Here is a 23,344-nt window from a genome sequence, read left to right as displayed (position 1 = left end):
CCGTGACCTAGTGGCTGTAAAAATTTGAACAGTCATTAATATAAGCCGGACACCAGCCTCAGAAAACCGACCTGGCTTCATGTGCTGATAGGGGTCACTATTTCACACGTCCTCTAGTTCCCATAATGACATAAACCATGAGTATGCCTGGTCCAGCCTTTTTTTTATGGTCCCATGGGAGAGAGACAGTGTTTTCCCGGACAATTAGGCACTGCTTGGAGATGCTAAATCACCCATCTGCAGGTAATTTCTCTGATGAAGTAGATGGTGATTGCAGCTGGAATCACGAGAGGTCTCTTTGTCATTGTTGTAGCTGTGAAGCCACCGGGGAGGAGGTAGTCACTTTCATTATGCCTCCCTATATTAATATGTATTGTTTTCAAACCCAGAGTCCATCTGAATCGGTCCCAATCAGGGGACGAGGGGCTTTTATCATATTTACCCACAGCTTTGGCTGCATTTGGAAACATTTCTAGGGAAAGTTAATTGGGCCAAAACCACTGGGAGGCATCCGTGCCTGGATTGGCTCAGAAATGTACAGAAACATGATAATAAGGTCCCTGACTAATTGCTGTATCATCTAGCCAAACCCAAACAACTAAAAGCCAAAGTTGTCCACATTAAATTGGTGTGAAAAACACCTGAGCTAGACTGCTGGCCCAGAGCAGACAGATACTCTCATGGTAAGGGTTTTAATAGCCTTTTGTTTTAATGGACTCTGGTCTAAGGCCAAAAGAATGCGTTTGTAATTTTGATCGTGAGCTGATAAAAAGGGCTGCAGGAACAGTGGCAGCTATTGGTGGTTAAGGGGGGAAATTAACATACTGGGTGAAAAAAAAACAAAAATCCAGCATAAAAATTTATTGATTTATACACAAATATGGAAAGTATGCCACATAGTTATTTTGTCTCATATGAATCATTAAGGGAATGTAAACCTCTCGTGTATATTATTTATGTCCTCACTAACATCACTGTTGACTGTACTAACAGCCGTTTTGTAACGTCTGGCGGCATATTAGCATTCAAAGAAAATTATATTGATCGATATAGCTTTTTAAACAAAATACAGATAAACACTTGAAATGTAAAACTAACAAAGTGCACAGGAGTTGTAAACATTAACACTTGAACTCTACATTAATCAGGGAGCGGGAGTGTGTCCGCCATTACTCTCATTCTCAGCAGGCGTCCGCCGAGTCAGAGTATCTTATCTGAAAACAACAAAACACATTGTGAATCCTAAAAACATCTTAAACATAAGGGCTAATGATTTACTATGCTTATTTATTATTTATTTATCTTTTGTACACTGTACTGACCTATAAAACAGGAGAAATAATCAAGCAGAGGAAACTTGCTGCCATTCGTGCGGTCGCCAGAATGTCGAGGTTACGACAGCTGCGTCATCTAAACAGTCCCCATCAAGGCGAGCACTCTGCTGCCCCCTACTGTCAGTAGTGGTATACATGTTTGTAATACAGAAGCCTTGATGGACTTACTCGACTCACTTTTAAATGAATATAAACAGTGCTACAAAATATATTACGTTAAATTAAACCAAAAATGTGACCATTAATATTGTGTGAATCACATGCATCAAAATTTTGTTCTGAGCTGAAGGTCGTGGTTTTCCAAAGCCCTTTGTCTCAGTCTTGAGAAGGCTTGGCTGGCATAACTGAGACAATAATGTATTTCAATATCAATGTTATGCTTTGGAGGAGAGATGGCTGCCAAGATATGGCAAGTGTTCCACATTATGGAGTCTGGTGTTGTCTACAGCGATGGATGGGGACAGAGCAGGCATACTTTGCTGGGGGTTGATAGAGGATTTGGGTCTTTTTTATATTAAGGGCCAAGCCAAGCTGCTCGTATGCTTTTGCAAACACGTCCAGCAGGCTCTGTAGGTCGTCTTCCGCGAGGGCACTAAGGCGATGTCTTCGGCAGTTCAGGGATGGACGTGGTGGTAGTTTTGCTTTTAGCACTGAATCTGTTAATGTTCAGAAGTGTGATGTAGGCTAGTAGTCGCAGTACTCTGATTTATTTGTCAGGGCAGCAGCCTATTTTTGTCAGGACTAGCCAGAGGGCCTGGCGGTTCATGGAATCAAAGGCTTGGTTAGGTCAGTAAAGGCCGTACTGTGGTTGGTTCTGTCCCTAGGCTTTATCTTGGAGTTGGCAAGCGGTAATAATCATCTCCATTATGCCTCTGTAAGATATCTGTTAGCTGAGACCCTGGCCAGAGATCTTTCCCGGGACACCTCCTTAACAAAAGGTGTGTGTGTGTGTGTGTGTGTGTGTGTGTGTGCGCGGGCGGGCGTGCTGGTGGGCGTGCGTATATCAAGTCGGAAGCTTCCGGTCTACAATATGAAGCCGATGCGGAAGTCCCTGAAACCTGCATTCTATTGAAAATCCAGCAGGGGGCGACTCTTGACTCTGGTTGCAAAAAGAAGTCTGGCTCCATTAGAAATAATGGGAACATGACCGTACTTCTCAGCTGAAGTACCCCGGTAAACACTTTCCTGATGAGTTTATGGTCTCAGTTGCTAGTTTCAAGTCTTCTTCAATACAAAATGATGTTCATTTAGTAAATTATGGCCCCATTTATTTTAAAATAGACCAAAAAGCAGAGTATATTTCAGGGCGGGATTATCTGACAAGTTGACAAGTCGTTACTATGGGAACCTGTCAATCAGGCTGGAGCAGACTCGTACCCTCGGCCCTGTGTAAATTTAACCAGCACCGTTGAAAAAGCTTATTAGGAGTCGGCTGTTCACTTTCTCTGGTGAGTACATTTAGATTTAAGACTGTTGTTCGCTAGACAAAGTTATCAGCCCTGTTAAAATGACGTTGATGTTAACGTGAATTACAGATGCACCTAGCTAAGCAAGCTAGCTAGCTCCGCACACGGCCGTTAGCTCCGCCGTATCGTCATTTCCGGGCACTTCCTGGTTGCAAAAACTCGACATGGCGGCGACCTATCGGCCAAACTCGAGGCTTCAAAACGGCAGTCCACAAACCAACGGGTGACGTCACGATGACTACGTCCATTTCTTATATACAGTCTATGGTGTGTATGTAAGTAAGTAATGACTGCTGGTCAACACAGTATGTATAAGCTGCAATCTAATCTCCTACTTTTTCCGTGATATGTAAATATGAACAACTATAGCTGCATTTCCACCAAAAGTAGCCGGAACTTTTTAGTCCCCGGATCTCTTTTCATGGAACTAAAAGGTTCCTTCAGCCCATTGTTGTGTGCGTTCAGTGGTCTAAAGACCTGCGAAGATTAGGCAAATGAACCAGCTGACGTAGTCTGTAGGCCTGTATGCCGTACAAAGCGATGCACAGGCATCATTACTTGTAACCACTATCCATGAGCAACATTTCTAAAAGAACATCAGTGATGGTGATCTGATCACAGTATGGAGGTTAACAAGCCGTCTAACTCACTCCTCATTTTCCTTCTTTCCTTTCTCTCTAGTTCTGTGTGCATGTGTGAAGACAGTTAGTTTAAAAAAGATGTAAAGCTCACTAATTAACACCTTATTTGTTTGTTTAAGCCATACAAAAGCCAAAGTGTAAAAATGATAAGCTGTGGTTAGACGGTAAGATCAGTCAATCCCACAAAAATCTCCCCAAATGCTTGATGATCTGACAAGTATGTTTTTCACATTTTGCAGGTTCATTAACATTTAGAACATTATAGCAATGCATGTGGGAATTTTCTGTACTTGTTGATGTGGAAGCCCATTTCCACCAATGTGATGAAAAAAAAAAGATGCTGCAAGTCATTATAATGAGAAACTTTCAAAGAATAATGACTTAGTATCTCAAAATACTGATTTACTTATCTCAAATGATTTAGTATCTCCACGACCCTGTGCACAGGATAAGCGTATCTAACCAAGTCATTATTTTAAGATATAATGACTTACAAGCCTGCCATTGACTGAATATTTTAGTCAGAATTCTCCTCCCCTTCCGTTGTCTTCTGACTAGAGATGAAATGGTATTGACATTTTTAAATCAAGATTAGAGTAAACAACATGATCACACTTATCAGGTTTATTGTGTTATTAAAATGTGCTGAAAATGTTCAAATAGCACCGATACACAGTTAAACCAAGTTTCATATTGGAAACCACAAATAAAATTAGCAGCACTGTGCACATTTTGTTTGCATAAACAACACCTTGTGGAAACATATGGAAACCAAAACACATGTCCATTAACAAGTATAATATTATAAAGTATGAACCAGTGCACAATTTACATAAATACAAATAGTCTTGTATCTGTCTAGAAGACAGTGATAGTACAACTGTTATAAATACAGAGGAGTCTTGTAAAGGAGTCTGCAGCGTTTCTCCTGTTGAGACAAAAACCCAGCGAGTTTTTCAAAGCAAGGCAATTGAACACAGTTTTCATGATAATAAAAAAACCTCGGAACTCGGACATTTGCGCCCCCAACTAGAACTTATATAATATATACTATCATATAGTAGGGCTGAACGGTTTGGGGAAAAAATCTAATTGCGAATTTTCTGTTAGACATTGCGATTACTATTCGATTTGCGATTTATATACTTTAAGTTTAGCTAAAGTTCAATATTCACTGCCAGTCTATTTTTGACGAAACCCGATTCAAGCAGCACAGAGCAGATGAAGTCAGACACAGAACGGCATAGAGAATCCGCTGGACTTTCTAAATAAAACACCCTGTGCAGACTTCCAATCGTGTATCAACTATATACAATTATTTAAATTAAAACAATTTAGATTTGAAAATGATTAATCTTTCAGCCCTATCATCTAGTAAAACCTGTTCTGGATGTAAATTGATGTAGAAATACTGTATGCTGTCATTGTTATTGTAGGTACACCAAGGCCACTGCTGAGGGTTCAACTGTGTGCACACTTGACATCAGTCAGTCAGAACCATCAGTTTGTCACGTCAGCCATGTTTTTCATTCACATTCGGCGTCATTACACATTATGCATCTGGAATGCTTTCAGGTCGGAAGTCTGAAAATTCACCTGGGAAATATCCAAGTTCCAAGCGATCGGGAACGCATCATTAGCAACACCCTAACGGCAGGGATCCTCTGACTGCGTCTACGGTACATTACGGCTGCACCACGGTTTTGATGCGTCCACTGGAAGCGTCTCAGTAGCGGAGCGTGCAGCCTACCCCACGTTGTTGACTTGTTTATTTGTCATTTTGTGTGCTTATACAACCGATCTCAGCGCTCCGTGAACCGTTTTCCCCCAGTTCCCTGCAGGGCTGTAATTCCCACATGGAACGTTTTTCCTGCCTGATTTTGCTGAATTGTTTAGATTTAGTTGATTTTTGTGCTTCTACCGTGGTTAAGGCTACACAGTTAAATTATTTCTTCGTTGGTCTTTTTTGGTCTGTGTTTATTGTTGATATATGATCGGGAGTCTGTACAAGGAATTTTATTTTGAAAATCAACCGAATTCTCTTTGCGCTGCACTGCGGCGCTTCTAGTGTGAGCACAATCATTGACTACAATGGCAGCGATTTGCTCCAGCAGCCGTGGCTCAGCCGTAACGAGGCGCATACGCCGCCTGTGTGAGTATCCCGTCAGTGCAGGTGGTAGGTAGAGGCATTTTAATTTAGATGCAAATAAAATAGTTTCAGTGTGAGTGTGAGTGGTTGTTTGTCTATGTGTGGCCCTGCAATGGACTGGCGACCTGTCCAGGGTGTACCCCGCCCTTCGCCCGATGTCAGCTGGGATTGGCTCCAGCCTCCCTGCGACCATGTACGCAGGATAAGCGGTTGACGATGGATGGATGGAGTTCCACGTTAGCTTTATCATAATAGAGGCTATTCATGGTGGGGTCCAATCACACACCACATTATTAAAAACAGACAAATTCCCACACAACAAAACCATTTGTACCAATTTGACAGCAGAAAAGTCTATAATATAATGAGTATAGCAGAGCTCAAACAACACAAACTCTCTCCTGTAGTCACCCTAGTCCTCTTTCTTTTCTGCCTGTTGTTTCAAAAGGAGGCAAATTTCTGTTGCATCTCCGCTTCCTCAGAAAAATAGTGGGAACAGACGAGGAGCGAGACTTAAAATAAAATTACAAGCACTGAGCGTTCAGTGTGTAATCCATTTATTTCAGGAGGCACCCATGGAACTTATCTGCGCCTAATAAATCGGCTCTGTTGGCCTAAACAAGCTCTTCCCAAAGAGAAAGAGAGAAATGTTTTTAAGGAACAAAGGAAAAGATGAATGAGTGGTGAACTAAATGAGCTGCACTGAGCCAAAGAGGTCAGATTTGTTAAGGTTTGACCCCAACCTGGCTCACTAAAAGATGAGTAGAATGTGAGGCCACATACTGCTGTAGCTGTGTTGAATTCACTTATTTGAATAAGGACAAGGCTGTCTTCTCAGGCTTGACTGAAGCCAATGGCTGTAGGTCAGGCCAGTTTTATTTATGTAGCTCAAATATACAACATACAACCTCTATCCTTACTTAGCCATTAGAATGAGCCTACATAATACAAATACAAAAATGTATTTAAACAAACTTGTGTTCAAACCAAAGAAAAGTCCTACCAAAGTCTTACGAGCGACTACATGACTGTGACTTTACCAGAAAAGACGCAAGCCACTTTTTGTCTTTTAGGATTTGTCACATTCTCTTTTGATAAAAAGACAATGTTACCAGAAGCCTTAACATGGCTCAGTAAGTGACGTGGCAGAGCCCTGTTAATGTAACAGATCCAGAGGCAATGAGACTGAGCGAACACCACCCACATTTACCCACCTCGACCTTTCTAATAAGCCCTTGAATGAGAAAGTAAAAAGTATGAGCACAAGTGTGCCAAACTGTTGGAGTATTCCTTTAAGCTGTAACCTTCCTGCCTCAGGGAGGCTACTTTCCCTTGGCAAATTTTTATTTTATTATTAAATTATTATTATTTATTTATTTTAATTTTCATAATTACATTATGTGCAGGAAAAAGCCTCTCAGATAAATGGCTCGTTAATGCTTCCAGAGCGAGAGAGAGCTCTGTGAATGGGAAAACACGGGACAATTCACTGTGTGCTTTTCGTTCAAATGATGGATGGCTTTTCAGAAGTGAAACACACGGAGGTGGCCATGGACCTGCCCACGGTGATTCATATACAGCACTGACAGCTTAGACTCGTCACACACGGGCTGAGGTTAAGTAGCAGGGCTTTTCCTGGCTCAAAATGAGGCAGAGAGGGTACCATCCTGATCACGTGCACACTTGATGTGTAATGCGCCTTATCACATTAATGTTTATTTTGTCATAAAGGTAATGTGTAGGTGTCCCAGTACTTTTGTCTATATAGTCTAAAGTCAGCTCTTGTTTTCATTTCTAGTTCAGTGTCTTCTTGCAGTGTAGTTGATTTGATATCCTGTCCAGTTTTCTGTAGTATCCTGGTAAGCTTTCATTTCTACAGAGCTGTTTAACTGTAGTAAAGGATGTACATTTTATGGAACAGTACTCCAACAGGAGGAATTGGCACATTTGTAGGGGACTATTTCCAGCATATATAAGATACAGTGGGGAGAACCAGTATTTGATACACTGCTGATTTTGCAGGTTTTCCTACTTATAAAGTATGTAGAGGTCTGTAATTTTTAATCGGTACTCGTCAACTGTGAGAGATGGAATTTAAAACAAAAATCCAGAAAATCACATTGTATGATTTTTAAATCATTAATTTGCATTTTATTGCATGACATAAGTATTTGATACATCAGAAAAGCAGAACTTAATATTTGGTACAGAAAGCTTTGTTTGCAGTTACAGAGATCATACGTTTCCTGTAGTTGACCAGGTTTGCACACACACTGCAGCAGGGATTTTGGCCCACTCCTCCTTACAGACCTTCTCCAGATCCTTCAGGTTTTGGGGCTCTTGCTGGGCAATACGGACTTTCAGCTCCCTTCAAAGATTTTCTATTGGATTCAGGTCTGGAGACTGGCTAGGCCACTCCAGGACCTTGCTTGTTACGGAGCCACTCCGTAGTTGCCCTGGCCGTGTGTTTCTGGTCGTTGTCATGCTGGAAGACCCAGCCACGACCCATCTTCAGTGCTCTTACTGAGGGAAGGAGGTTGAGGCCAAGGACTCGCGATACATGACCCCATCCTCCTCCCCTCAGTACGGTGCAGTCGTCGTGTCCCCTTTGCAGAAAAGCATCCCCAAAGAACGATGTTTCCACCTTCATGCTTTACGGTTGGGATGGTGTTCTTGGGGTTGTACTCATCCTCCTTCTTCCTCCAAACACGGCGAGTGGAGTTTAGACCATAAAGCTCTATTTTGGTCTCATCAGACCACATGACCGTCTCCCATTCCTCCTCTGGATCATCCAGATGGTCATTGGCAAACTTCAGACGGGCCTGGACATGCGCTGGCTTGAGCAGGGGGACCTTGCGTGTGCTGCAGGATTTTAATCCATGACGGCGTAGTGTGTTACTAATGGTTTTCTTTGAGACTGTGGTCCCAGCTCTCTTCAGGTCATTGACCAGGTCCTGCCGTGTAGTTCTGGGCTGATCCCTCACCTTCCTCATCATCATTGATGCCCATCTTGCATGGAGCCCCAGACAGAGCGAGATTGACCGTCATCTTGAACTTCTTCCATTTTTTAATAATTGCGCAAACACTCACCAAGCTGCTTGCCTATTGTCCTGTAGCCCATCCCAGCCTTGTGCAGGTCTACAATTTTATGCCTGATGTCCTTACACAGCTCTCTAGTCTTGGCCATTGTGGAGAGGTTGGAGTCTGTTTGATTGAGTGTGTGGACAGGTGTCTTTTATACAGGTAACAAGTTCAAACAGGTGCAGTTAATACAAGTAATGAGAGGAGAACAGGAGGGATTCTTAAAGAAGAACTAACAGGTCTGTGAGAGCCGGAATTCTTACTGGTTGGTAGGTGATGCAATAAAATGCATGTTGGTGATTTTGCAGGAAAACCTGCAGGAAAACCTGCAAAATCAGCAGTGTATCAAATACTTGTTCTCCCCACTGTATATCAGGCTTTGGATACACGCACGCTCACACAAAATACATGTTAGCAGTATTCCTTGGTGTTACAACCATAAAGCAGTGGCCTGTACTACGAAGCGAGATAACTGGCTTATTCAGGTAACTTCAGGAGTAACTTTGTGATGTCAGGTGTAACTTCCCGATTAACTCGTACTACAGTATTCAGTGTTAATGAGATCAATTAATACCACTTAACAAAATATCTTCACAGCAAAATCCCAATGCATATGATAATATGGTAACTGTAGGCTGAAATCATGAGTATTTCCTCACTGCTAAATCTGACTGCAAAGAAGGCTATATTATTTTTCACTGCATGCGTAATACAGGGCGTGTGTGTGTGTGTGTGATGCTGCAGCCTTGCAAAATGAAGCGATTTGGTTCTTTGACCAAAAAACAACACTATTTTCTCTCATAAATGTCTGACTATAATTTAAGAGAATATTCAGATTTTTTACTTGTAGATTTGAGATCATTTTTCAGTTTTTTCTCAGATTATTAGCCCACTCCCCTGGCTCCTGGCTGGTTTTATTATAGTGGACCTAATATACAGCTGTACCTTTTACATCTTAATCACTGTTAAGATAACTACAAATGTACAGTATACGCTATATACTTTTTACAATTTCCCAAATAAATAATAAAGTAAATAAATAATAATTTCCCCTCACACCACGAACTGAGAAAAACCAGTGCACCTAAAATGACCTAATAATTAGAATTAATTATTATTTTATTTGTCATTTTTATTCCATGGCAGGTGAATATGTTACTGCTGGACATATTTTAAATGCAAGATAAATTTAGTTTTTAGGTCATTTTTAAAAAATAAATATTTTTTAAATGTTATTGTTTATATGATACTTTGAGCTTTGGCAACAGAGAAAGAGACGGACAGAAGGAGAGAGACATAGAAACTGCCACAGAGAGGGAGACGGTGGAGGGACACAGTTGAAGGTCAGCCTGTGGCTGCGTCCTCCGGCAGACAGTTAAAACTATAGATCCAGGACAGAGTCATCAACACAGCTTATTGATCCGAGGCTCAAACAGTGGGAGACTGACCACACTTTAGCTGGAAGGACCAACCAGCGTCCCATCATGCACTGCTTCCACAGGAGTGTTAAATGCAGTCATACCCAGCCAGTCTGATGTTATTGATCAACTGCTGTCCCTCCACTGTTAGCATCGTTAGCATCAACAACAGCTGACCCCACTAACGTGTTTTAGGGAATTACTGAGCCGTTTCAAACGTGAAACTTCATTTCTGTCAGGAAGCATTGAGACGGACCGACATGTTGTTGGTTAAAGTCAGAACATGAGATTTGTTGATAATAAAGATATAGAATAACAGAATCACGCATCAAATCGTAGGACTCAAGAAAACATTTGTGTTTGTGTAACTAATCAATACCGTGATGCTTCAGCTCCCAGCCTCCAATCAATAACCACTCCCCCCCCCCCCCCCCCCCTTTTATAATTGTAAATCAATAACAGGGCGGCCAGCTGTCACCCCAGTTTGTTCAAAAGAGTGTAATTAGCAACGTGTGCTAACATGAGTTAGCGAGCGCCATGGCCTTCAGCGTCACGGCCTCCTCGGGGCTCAGGTTCACCGCCTGTTATCTCGCCGTCAGGTGACGCATAGAGTCTGTGCAGCATTGTTATTGTTATAGAGCTCGGCCAGTCCCGCGGCTCGACACTGGGCCTCGTCCAGCCGCAGGTTCCCGGCGAACACGATCTCCTCCGCCGCTGCGACTGCCAGGCCACGCCCACAAGCAGCGCCTCCATCCAACCGCTCTGCAGCAGTGACATCTGGTCGACCAATGAGAGCCTGGAGAAACCTGAGCGGGGTGGGGAAGAGCCGATTACTGAGTACTAAAATATAATTTGATATATCCGACGTGATCCCTTTTTACTTGTAGTTCTGGGTGAAATTATTAACATAAGTCGCTATAAAGATCTCCTCAAAACGGTAATTTTCACTAACAGTAAAATTTGCAGAACATGGAAGTTGCTGGTTAGTTTGTGTCATTTTGGTGGGTTTTTAAATTTGTGTGACTTGTGTGTTTTAAAGGGTTAGAAACCCCACAGTTACACAATAACACAAACTAACCGATCAAGGCAGCGCTGGACCACAAAGGTAAAATCACTGTTTTTATCAATGGAGTCTGGTGTCTGACAAGAGCAACATAACGACTGTTTGAAACTTCACCAAAGAACACAATTGAAGCCCATTTCGTGTAATTACGACTTCTGTATCTCATAATGAAAATATCTTGTGATTACGATAGTAGCAGGTGTTACGGTGTGTTCTGTACGGTGGCCCAGAGGCATGAGGCCAAATACAAAACCCACAACAGTCATAATTCAGACAAATCCGCTGTATATTAGATCAGAACAACGTATTACTGATTTATCAAACGGGTAAGAAGGTTCCTCCCCCACCAGGTGATTTGAATATTTACCTGGTATCTGTTTGGCCCAGCTAATCAGAACCAGCAGCTCCCGGTTCAGGAGGTCACACAGGGTCAGCAGGGTCCGCAGGCTGCTGTCATTGGTCGAATCGATCAACAGATCGACAGAGCCCGATCATTGGCGGCTGATCGGGCTCTGTCAGCAGCAAATGGGAAATCACCTTGTTTGCTAAAAGACAGGTAATAATTAAAGAAACGACTCCAACATAAACATGAAGTGTGAATGAAATTAAAACCCTGTGTGTGAACGTGTGAACTCACGGCTGCTGACGGCGTGGCTGTACGGGGCTTTGGCGTATAAACTCAGTCCTGTCTCCACCCGCCTCTTGTACTTCTGCCGTCCTCCTCTCACTCGGTCCATCCGAACACCTGCAACACAGAGAGGAGCTTTACCTGTCAGGTAACTGTGCTTCGGCCTGCAGCACCTGACCCGAAATGCATCCGGGTCTGAGGTTGGAGAGGAGGAACCACGGGTGTATCCCGACAACAACGCCCCTACAATCTGAATCTGTTCAGTGATTGGTCAGCTGAAAGAGACACAAACTGACCACAAATGACACAGCCAGTCTTTGTGATCGTTTTGTGTCTGTCGTCGTTTTACATCTTTTTGTAGTTTGTAATTATTTTGTCTGGAAAAGTTTTGCGTCTCTTGTCCTCTCTTTGCCTTTAAACTTCAACTCTGACTTTCCAGTAAGACGTACTAACAGTCTCAGGCTCAACAATGCTGCACAGACTCTGACAGGCCGGCGTGACGTACCTTCCCTCATCATCCCGGCCTGGAGACATTTCTGGAAGCGGCCGGCCTGACAGGCTTTCCTCCTCCGCTTGGTGATCTCACACTGGTTCATCACTGGGCAGCTGTATTCGATGTTGCCTAGATAGATATAGAGAGAGATAAATTATTGTACTAATTTTCAAATTATTATTATTTTGATTGTTTGATATTTTAGTAATTATATCTTTTATTTTTGTTTTAAAATTTCACATTTGATACAGATTTTTTATTTTTCTTTATTTACTTTTATTTTTAATATTTTTATGTAATATTTATTTTTATGTTATGTTTTAAAGAACTTGTTTGTTTTGTTTTATTTACTTATTTAATGAAATGTGTGAAATGAATTGTAGTTTATTTGTAGCTTTGACGAGAGAGAGAGAGCGCGTTTGATTTACAGAAACAACGGAGAGGTTTTTTACATTAAAGCATCAACAACATATCAGACATGTTAAAATACTGTTTCAATGCTAAGCGCGCTAGCATGTTCCCAGCTGACCCCGTCAGTCTCTACACGCTTTATAACTTCCTGTCTTCTCTTCGTCTTCTCTGAAGACATTTACATTTATTAGTTTAGCGGACGCTTTTATCGAAAGCGACTTACAATTGCTGTACATGTCAGAGGTCACACGCCTCTGGAGCATCGAGGGGTTAAGTGTCTTGCTCAGGGACACACTGGTGGATTGAACCCGGGTCTCTCACACTAAAGGCATGTGTCTGATCCACTGCACCATCGTTACTTTACAAAGTCAGATTTTTACACATAAAGAGTTTATAAAATGTAAAGTTTTGTTTAAACTCCCCAACAGTTTATAGGAGTACAGCTGAAACGCTTTGTTGATTGACAGAAATTTAATTGTCAACTGTTTTTTTTTTAAATGACAAACAGAACCACACTAAAAAGATTTTTTACTTTTTAAAAGCAGGTGCTTTTGCACTTTGACTCAAGTAGAAATTTAAATTGAAGACTCTTAGTTGGGTCAAAACAGGAAGGGAGCGGATTTGAACTCTGATGTCTTGTTGACCCGTCCTCCTCGGCGCTCTGTGAAATACCTGATGCTGCCTCGCCAGGAATTGTAGCAATGTGCCAACAAAGGCAGTGAAGAAAAAGAAGACAACCGCTAGCAAGTAATTCCACGTGTTCGTTAGACCTCGCAGATGCTGATAACGCCTTCTAGTGAGAAACATTGAAAGTTAAACTTTTTGTTTGTCTACGTTGGTGTTTTCTTTTAGCATTTCACAACTTTTCCAGTCTTTTGTTGCCAGTGTCACAACTTTTTTTGAAAATTGGCATATCTTCCAAAAACATAAAATTGTCTCCATTTCATCATCTGATGCTGGAGTGTTTGTGCTTTTTACTATTAAATGTGGGGTTTCACTGTTTTGCACACCTTCACATTTTGTTTCTATTTACATTTTTGGAAACGTACTGTAGAAGCACAGATTTCTGTCTGTGGGTAGATTTCAGTGGAAAAACCTGTTTTGCCTGCTAAAACTGCTCCTACTATTAAAACTAGTAGTGAACGTGCTGCTGTGAATACTTCCAGTACTTAAACTAGTATTTACACGACAGCCCCCGGGGCGTTGCTTTGCTTTGTGTTGGAAAGTGGTGGGGACCTCTCAGATTAGAGGCGTGACGATGCACGAAATTGGGGTCACAAGAACAAGACCAGAAGACATTTAACGTTGTTTTAATTAAATCTTCAGTGCTGAAATATGTGAGTGGGGGGTTCTGGGGTTGTTTTTGACCATTAAACATTTAATTTCCTGCATTCTGGAGACATTTTCTGCACTAATTTATGGCGGAAATGTCTTTAGTTTTATAAAGAAACACAAAATTCAGGTGACAATTCAAAATTCAAAAATAAAAGGGTTACTTATTTGGTCAATGCACATTTGTTCCTTCTATATTTACTTTGCATTGCATGTTTTGTTATACAATAACTACATTACTTACGTGACTTAACAATCAATATTGACTTTTTGTTTTACACGGGAAACGAACACCGGCTCCTCGGTGAAAGTCCGGTTTCGGAGCCACCCGTCCACCTCAACCTCCTCCTTACTCAGACTTGCGTGTTATTTATACTAGGCTTTCTTTTAGTGTTGAACTATGAGGCTAAATGCTGCCATGTGCGTCGGTACCAGATGCTGAAGGACGTGAACCTGGTAATGAGAACGGGCTTTCTTAGTATACTTTCACTGCTGGTCTGAGTCTGAACACGGGATTTGAATATCGCCAGAATGATCTCACACATTCATTGTTTTTGGTATAGTGAAAATCAATCAAAGTGTTTTTAATTAATCGTTCACACAGGCAGTGTTGATTATAAAACTTTTATGGTATCTGTAAGTCCGTCAGAGTGCATACATAACAACCTGCAGTGTAAATAAAAAAATGTATTTCTTTTTGAATTTTGGTATCACCTTTTGTTCACAAATTTCAGGATAAAGCGTTCTGACTTCACTAACGTCACATCTCTGATTCACACCTCTGGCAATGGCTGCAGAGGCTCATGGGTATAGTAGTATTTAGAGCCAGCCCACCAGACTGAGCAGATTGTTTAAAGAAAAGATTAAAATGGGAAAACAGAACAGGGCAACCGGTGGCTCCATTAGATATGATTTTCTTACCTATGGTTGGGTTTCTAATATTTTCCATATTAATTATCTTTAAATTTGACTCTTGTAATATTAAATTAATTTAATCAAGATAATTTGTATTTTATCCAACAGAATTACATCTGGGCAGTGTGGAGATTTACACCACCTTCATTTGTCAAGTGAAAAACTAAATAGCTGTAACTAAGCAAGACGAAGCTCCTTAAACTCTTTTACTTTCCACCCCCAAGCTAACACTTTCCAGCCTGTTTATTAACCATTGAGCTAACAAGCTAAAACAAACTAGGCCAGAATATAAAATTGTAACTAAATTGTAATCAAACTTAAATGGATCAACTTGGGATTTATGAGTCATGTCCTTTGTATTTCAATGGCTGCATCACAAATAATTTTTCCAAGTAGAACAATGCTCCTCCAATTAACCCAGCTATTAGCTAATCCAGCATATTAACAGCAGGTAAGAACACCAACCTTAGCTATTAGTTCCTTGCTAGGGGATGGATCATTACCAATACACATGGAGTGTGTTGGAAATTATTTCAGCAACATCAGAACAAACTGTAGTTTCCACATGAACAACACTAGTTACTGCTAGGTTGCTTAAAATAGTAACGTTAGCATAACCTTTCTGTAGCGTGCAATGGGGTCAGATATGTTTGCTAAATTTAGGCACGAGCTATAAAATGAAGAGTGGGATTGTAATTAAAGCAGCCAATATTACTTTTAATTGTTTTACTTCATGTAATTCATTCATTAACATTTATAAAGTCAGACGACGTTTTCTTCTTTGTTTACGTCTACAGATGACGCCCTTTAAATCTTTGCTTTATTAAACAGATTGGTGATTTGTGGTGATAGTGAATGTGGTGTTTTATATATGTTATGCTGTAGATTATGAATGTAATGCATTCTAAAAATCATACAAATACAGTTTACACACCTGAGCGTCAGTTAGACAAAGATCTACAGTATAAGGTGATGTTAATGTCGTTCCCTCTGTTTTTTATTAAGTTCAAATGTAAAGTTATTGTTTTTCACCTGATCTGCTGAGTGTTTCTCTGCAGGTGTCACCCGGTGAAGTCTGTTTAGTTTCCTAATATAACAAACACACATTACTGTTTCTTCTTCTACTGCACAACTTCACACGTCTCAAAGCACTTTTCTACCACTGAAAATAACCTACCAGGCTTTTCAATACATTAAACGTCCAAGCAAGAGTTGTGGTTGATGAACTTTGGCACAGTGAAGGCCGGCCTGGTTTGCACTACGAGGCTAATCAGAGCAAGCCTGGAGGTTAGCCTGGTTTAAACACTGGGCTAAACAGGGCTAGACTGGTTTAGACTGGGCAGAAATCATGTGGATTTTATCTTTGTACTGTTTTAACTTACACTGCACATTTTAACAGACCTTTGTGTGAGGTTTTAATCCCCACATTGAACGTAAACACTTAACTCCTGATCCTTTCTTTTCTGGAATCTTAAAGCAAAGAATTGCTGAGACAATGAACACAATAAACCGGGACCAAAACCAAGTGAGGTTGTACTTAAGTGGCTGAACAAATAATTTACTAACTTAAAAAAGATGTCGATTTAGTGTTAACTTACTCAGTTACTTGTTGTAGGAAAGCAGGCTTTGTGTTTATGGTCAGATAGTTGTTGAAAGCTTGTTTTATCCACTCTAGTTGAGTTGCTATAAGTTTAACTTAACATAAATGAAGTTAAGTTAAGTTTATATTTTTCAATATTTTTTGTGACAGCGACTTCTATGTGAGTGTTTTCCAGCTGGTGTGAATTTTATTTTGACGTTGGGATTAGCAACATTGTAAGCTGTATCAGCCTTCATACGTTCTACTTCGTGTCACGGTTATAGATCGTCAGCACAACTGGACCTGTTAACGAGGGATGGCTAATGCTATCTTACCCTTTCTGGATGAACACAGCACTGAGTGTGAGACAGGTAAAGGTAACAGTCAGTGCTAACATAAGCAAGAAGGGCTAACTAGCTATCTAGCCTAGCCTGCTAGCGTCTACTTTCCAAGCAAAATACAAACTTATCAGCACAATGGGTCCTCCCAAACGATGACTGATAAATCACTAAAGGTACATTTAACATTATGTGTAGTAAAAATACGATCAAAAACTGTTTAATCCTCTTGAGTAATAGAGAACTATTCACACGTAGTCCTCACACAAAAAAATAGGAAAGGTTTAAACGGCACATCAGTTGCAGTGTTGGGCAAATTGCTCAGAATTGTAATGACTTACTGTTTATTTATTACTCATTTAAAAAGTAATAATATTACTTAGTAAATAGTCACGTTACTCGTTCTGTTACAATTACTTTCCACCACCGCACCCCGTCCTTAAAAGTGACAGGAAACCTGTTCAGCAGCGCGTTTTAGAAATTAATCCACTTTACTGGAACAATAATGAACCTGAGGAGGCAACAAGCAGCCGGACTGGAAACACTGCAGCCTCTCAGACCAGAGGATGCTGGATCAGACAGGCTGTTTAAAACTAATCAAAAACAAAGCAGGGCCCTCCTGACTTTTTAACTGATCGCGTCCTCATAACAGCAACAATGAGGAGGATTTTTACGAAGCCTATTACATTTTTGGGAGATTTAAAAAAATCAAGCAAGCGTCTCGACCGTAACGTTCCTGTTTTGCACATATATTTATAAGAGAAGTATTCAGTGCTTTTACAAAACACAAAATGCTGATTAACACCGCTCTGTCCAGCGGAGTGGAGGCTTCACTGGCAGCAAAGTCAGCAGCCGGAGTTTCTTTCTACAGGCCAAGTTTCACGTTTCTTGGCAGATGCTTCAATACAAAATTGTTTGCGGTTGAAAGCTTTTTGCTGGTCGCACAACGTTTACAACAGAAGACCGTGTTCTTTGCACCTCTGAGTGTGACACAGCTAAGTTTGGCCTGATGGCAGCACTTCCAGCTGTGGAGAGAACACCTCTCTCCCTCGTTCTTCCGTTAGCCTTTTAGCTAGCAGCTGACTTAAACGACACAGACCTGCAGCGCGGCTGTGCTGTTATGTTAATATCCAAAATGAAACACAAACAAAAAGATCCAACCCTGAAATGGCAGTTTATTATTAACCAGCGCCGCTGAAAAAGCTTATCAGGAGTCGGCTGCTCATTTTTCAGTAAGTACGTTTTGTTTTTTAAGCCTGTTTTAAATGAACAGATATGTAATTATAAATTAAATGAAGATGTTCTGGAAATAAAGTTTTGCAAAATAATTGTGAAATTAAAGCTGCAAGCAGCGTTGGGCGGGCCCTCGCACTTGTAAGCGCGTCCGCGCGTGAGCCGGCCGAGTTGCACATTCTGGAGTTCTGCCGGTGCGGCTGTGAATTTCCTACGCGTTTCCGACGCCGCATGAATGTACTATATGTCACTTCCTGTGTCCCCTATGTGGAGCTACATAGCACTTGCCGCTATGAATATAAATCGGTATTGACGTGTAGATGTCTGCGGGGTGGGAGAGTTATCAAGCACGTAAAGTTTGTTTCAGATGTGAACATGTACACTGAACAATAATGTACCCAAACAATAAAATAAATTCCTTTTATATTTCCCTGCCTTGTTGTTTATGTGTACATACAGAGGAAGAATGTGAGAACAGCACACATTTCATCGTTACTGTGTGTTAGAGCATGGGAGAACAGTGGATACTTTTAATACAGCCCACACCCCTAATACTGTGTAACTATAACAAGTAGAGAACAGAAGAAAAGATGTTCTTTCTTTACAACTGTCTGCATAGCTTATTCATATTGTGTAATGAATGAAAATAAATAGGCCTACTAGGCTCCTCTCCACTTTGACATTTAAGATTAGCTCTTTTGATCCACCTTCATACACATGTGACATTACTGTACAACTTGAGAAAGGTGAGTTGTTTTCTGCTCCAGCCTGCCTAAAAGAAAAGCGTTTTGGGGATTAAATGGACTTTATTAGCTGCTGCAGTGCAGGATGAACTCAGAACAGACCCATTTCTCACCTTATTATTCTAAACCATGCAACGAAGAAGAAGAAATGCATAATAAATCCTGGGACAAAATCTGTCCACAAATACTGTACAGCATGTAGTCTAATGAACAAGACTCGTGTTATAGCTGACTTGGGCAGTGAAATGTTTAATTTTTTTAATTCATGTGGTCATAGTTGTCCACAACTCAAATCAGAATATGAAGAAATGTTTTATACCACCTCAAGAAGGCTTCCTATCAGAAAGGTAGGAAGGTATTTCAAATGTACAACTGCAGTCCTGAAATCTAAGTAAAGTAATTTCCCTGACATTTTTGTGTTACTTTACTTTTAATAGACGCATGTAACAGGTTTTATACTTCCTGTGAGTATAATCCAATCAATCTTATTTTCATACTGTATATCCGATGTGTAATTTGATAAATTGTGTTGTATGTCAGAGAAGACTCTGACTGCAACATGCGTCTTTGTAAAGAGAGAAACGGACAGAAAAAGTCTCTAACTCTGCCTGTCAGCTCGCTCTGCTCCGTTAAAACTGAATTTACCATACAGAATTGAATACGAGTGCACTCCAGATTTAGCTGCAGCCAGCTGACCGTGTGCTTCTCCCTATACCGCAGTTCTGTGTCCATGCATGCAGCAAACTGAAAGCACTGTCTGTCGGAGCGTCTACGTGAAAAGAGAAGGAAGAAATTGCTGGTAGTATTGTCTTCAGAGTTGTTAAACACCTCAGCGCACTGAAGGAAGCCATCTGACTGTGTGAGGGGCAAGATCGTTGATTTCTGCAGGTAGAGTAGGAGCTCTCCTGTCTGACTGGTCCACCAATAGCAGAGAAGATGACCCCTTGAGACACAGCCCCTCCTCATTTGCATAATGAGACAGAAATTTAAAAAGGACAGGCAGAAATAAATACCATGGGTGAAAATAAATAAGGTAGAAAAATACAAAGGAAGAATAAAACAGACAAAAATATTAAAACACACACATAAATAAATACATTAAAAAAATTAGTAATAAATAAAGTTGAAGATTATAACAGAGAATAAATAAATAATGTAATTATAACAAAGGTGAATAAGTAAAGGAACTAATTAAAATATATACATTTATGTCTCCTTGTATAATTTAATTACTGCCAACATTTATTTATTTACTTTATTTTTTGTGTATTTAATTGGAAGCTTATTTGTTTATTGAGCATTTATTTATTTCTGTATTTATTTCTGACTGTGTCAGGATCGGTCCTCCATAGGGGTGGGAGAGTTATCAAGCACGTAAAGTTTGGTTCAGATGTGAGCATGTACACTGAAGTTACAACAACTTCCTGTGTCATGGCGAAGACTTGATCTCTGACGCCACGCCACGGACACACCCATTGACGAAAACTCGCAAATAGCACAACTTTTCATCTTCAATGCCTTTAGAAGGCACAGCACAAATTTGAAGTCGGTCGGACTAAATCCCTAGGAGGAGTTCGTTAAAGTACGAAGTGTGTAAATCATCCAAAATTTGACGTAAAATTCAAAATGGCCGACTTCCTGTTGATTTTAGGGCATCGCTCCAAGAGGCTTTTTTGTGCGTCTGGACAAGATACACGTACCACAGAAAATTCGTGCACGTAGGTAAAACGTGCGGCGGGGGCTGCTTCGTTAAAAGTCACTTCCTGTTGCCAGTAGGTGGCGCTATGACTGTCTGTGAATGTGAGCATGTACATGTGTTCAGGGCGGGACTCTCATCCTACATGTACAGTTTGGTCCAGATGTGAGCATGTACACTGAAGTTACGACAACTTCCGTGTCATGGCGAAGAGCTGATCTTTGACGCCACGTCACGGACACGCCCATTGACGAAAACTTGCAAATAGCACAACTTTTCATCTTCAATGCCTTTAGAAGGCACAGCACAAATTTGAGGTCGGTCGGACTAAATCCCTAGGAGGAGTTCGTTAAAGTACGAAGTGTGTAAATCATCCAAAATTTGACGTAAAATTCAAAATGGCCGACTTCCTGTTGATTTTAGGGCATCGCTCCAAGAGGCTTTTTTGTGCGTCTGGACAAGATACACGTACCACAGAAAATTCGTGCACGTAGGTAAAACGTGCGGCGGGGGCTGCTTCGTTAAAAGTCACTTCCTGTTGCCAGCAGGTGGCGCTATGACTGTCTGTGAATGTCAGCATGTACATGTGTTCAGGGCGGGACTCTCATCCTACATGTACAGTTTGGTCCAGATGTGAGCATGTACACTGAAGTTACGACAACTTCCGTGTCATGGCGAAGAGCTGATCTTTGACGCCACGCCACGGACACGCCCATTGACGAAAACTTGCAAATAGCACAACTTTTCATCTTCAATGCCTTTAGAAGGCACAGCACAAATTTGAGGTCGGTCGGACTAAATCCCTAGGAGGAGTTCGTTAAAGTACGAAGTGTGTAAATCATCCAAAATTTGACGTAAAATTCAAAATGGCCGACTTCCTGTTGATTTTAGGCTATGGCTCCAAGAGGCTTTTTGTGCGTCTGGACATGATACACGTACCACAGAAAATTCGTGCACGTAGGTGAAACGTGCGGCGGGGGCTGCTTCGTTAAAGGTCACTTTCTGTTGCCAGCAGGTGGCGCTATGACTGTGGGTGAATGTCGGCATGTACATGTGTTCAGGGCGGGACTCTCATCCTACATGTACAGTTTGGTCCAGATGTGAGCATGTACACTGAAGTTACAACAACTTCCTGTTTCATTGCGAATCATCGACGCCACGGACACGCCCATTGACGAAAACTCGCAAATAGCACAACTTTTCATCGTCAATGCCTTTAGAAGGCACAGCAGAAATTTGACGTTGATCCGACTAAATCCCTAGGAGGAGTTCGTTAAAGTACGAAGTGTGTAAATCATCCAAAAATGGCCATAAAATTCAAAATGGCCGACTTCCTGTTGACTTTAGGCTATGGGTTCTTGAGGCTTTTTTGTGCGTCTTGATACGATACATGTCCCCAGAAAATTTCGTACATGTAGGTTGAACGTGAACGAGGGGCTAATCATTTCCAATTTTCAAGGTGGCGCTAGCGAGTCATTTTGCCACGCCCATGTGCGAAACTTGTAGAATACGAAATTTTTCACCGGTTCTGACATGTTTGCAAATTTTGGTGAGTTTTCGAGTATGTTTAGGCCATGTCATTTGGGCCTACTTTGCAGAAAAAAAAAAAAAAAAAAAAAAAAAAAAAAAATATAATCCGAGCAGATTCAATAGGGACCTCGCACGGTCGTGCTCGGGCCCTAATTACAAAAACATACACGAAAACACAAACTTAGTTCAGCTAATTACCCATTTTCTCACAAATTTGAGCCAAATTTTAAAATTTTTTAGGAAACTTTATCTGAAATTATTTGAAAATCAAGTGTTACTACTCACTCTCATACACCCTCCTCGGTGCTCCTCCTCGGCTCCTCTCGGTGAAGGGAGGGCCCGGCCTCCACGCCGCCTCCTCCTCTTCCTGCTCCTGGTAGGGAGCTCTGGGCAGCGGGGCCAGGCTGAGAGGAGCACCCTCAGCCCGAGACGGAGGAGGTGGACGCGCCCCGAGACGGAGGAGGTGGACGCGCCCCGAACGCCCTCTCCGCCCGGGGGTCCGGATGGAAGTGGATGGACGGAGTCCTGGGCAGGGAACCATCCGGGGGGCCAAAGTCTCCTTCAGAGTAGTAACCAGTGCTGAGAGACAGACAGACAGCTGTTAACAAATACAAAAACTAGTCTCCTATAATAGAAATTAAGGCGAGACACCACAGTCCAAAACGATGATTTTGCTTAAATCTGTCAATTTTCTACTATACTCACTATTATTACCATACTTTCATAAAACGTGTAAAATGAGCTTGAATAATATACTGTGTATAAACATTATTATTTGTCTATTTTATACCAAGTCTGTTATGTAAATTTCATCTTTGCCTTTTTAAACACTCCATATTGAAACATATATAATTTGAAAGTTTGTATTCTAGAGCACAAAGTTAGCAGGTCCATATATCAGACATCTATAACAGATGTGTTCATGTGACAAAAGTAAAGTTTCTAGTTAATCTGGGGGTGGTGATGGCGCATAGATAAGATGCTTAGGTGAGACATCCACCATTGTGTCCCTGAGCAAGACACTTAAGCCCTAGTTGCTCCAGAGACGTGCGACCTCTGACATGTATAGCAATTGTAAGTCGCTTTGGATAAAAGCGTCAGCTAAATGAGTAAATGTAATCTTTAACAGCTGTTTTCTCAAAATGACATGTTTCCTGTAAACCAAGTACTTTTAAATGATCATATTTTTACACACTGTTTCTGAGTTCATATAGTGAGACATTTACAGAGTTTTAAAAAATAGTGTTGGGGTAGTAATCCTAAATACCAAATGCCCTATCCTAAATACCAAATG

At 41.1% G+C, this 23,344-nt stretch overlaps 1 pseudogene; it reads right to left on the bottom strand.

Annotated features, from left to right (window-relative positions):
• Positions 1-10,604: 10,604 nt before the first annotated feature.
• LOC119906865 lies at positions 10,605-22,591 on the bottom strand (annotated as a pseudogene).
• Between the last annotated feature and the right edge of the window lie 753 nt (positions 22,592-23,344).

The sequence above is a fragment of the Micropterus salmoides genome, unplaced genomic scaffold, assembly GCF_014851395.1.
Source record: "Micropterus salmoides isolate LMB-PRFRI ecotype aquatic unplaced genomic scaffold, ASM1485139v1 Ms_hic_scaffold_17, whole genome shotgun sequence".
Taxonomy (NCBI): domain Eukaryota; kingdom Metazoa; phylum Chordata; class Actinopteri; order Centrarchiformes; family Centrarchidae; genus Micropterus; species Micropterus salmoides.
Note: the sequence above shows the minus strand (reverse complement) of the source record. Positions and strands in the feature narration are given on the sequence as shown.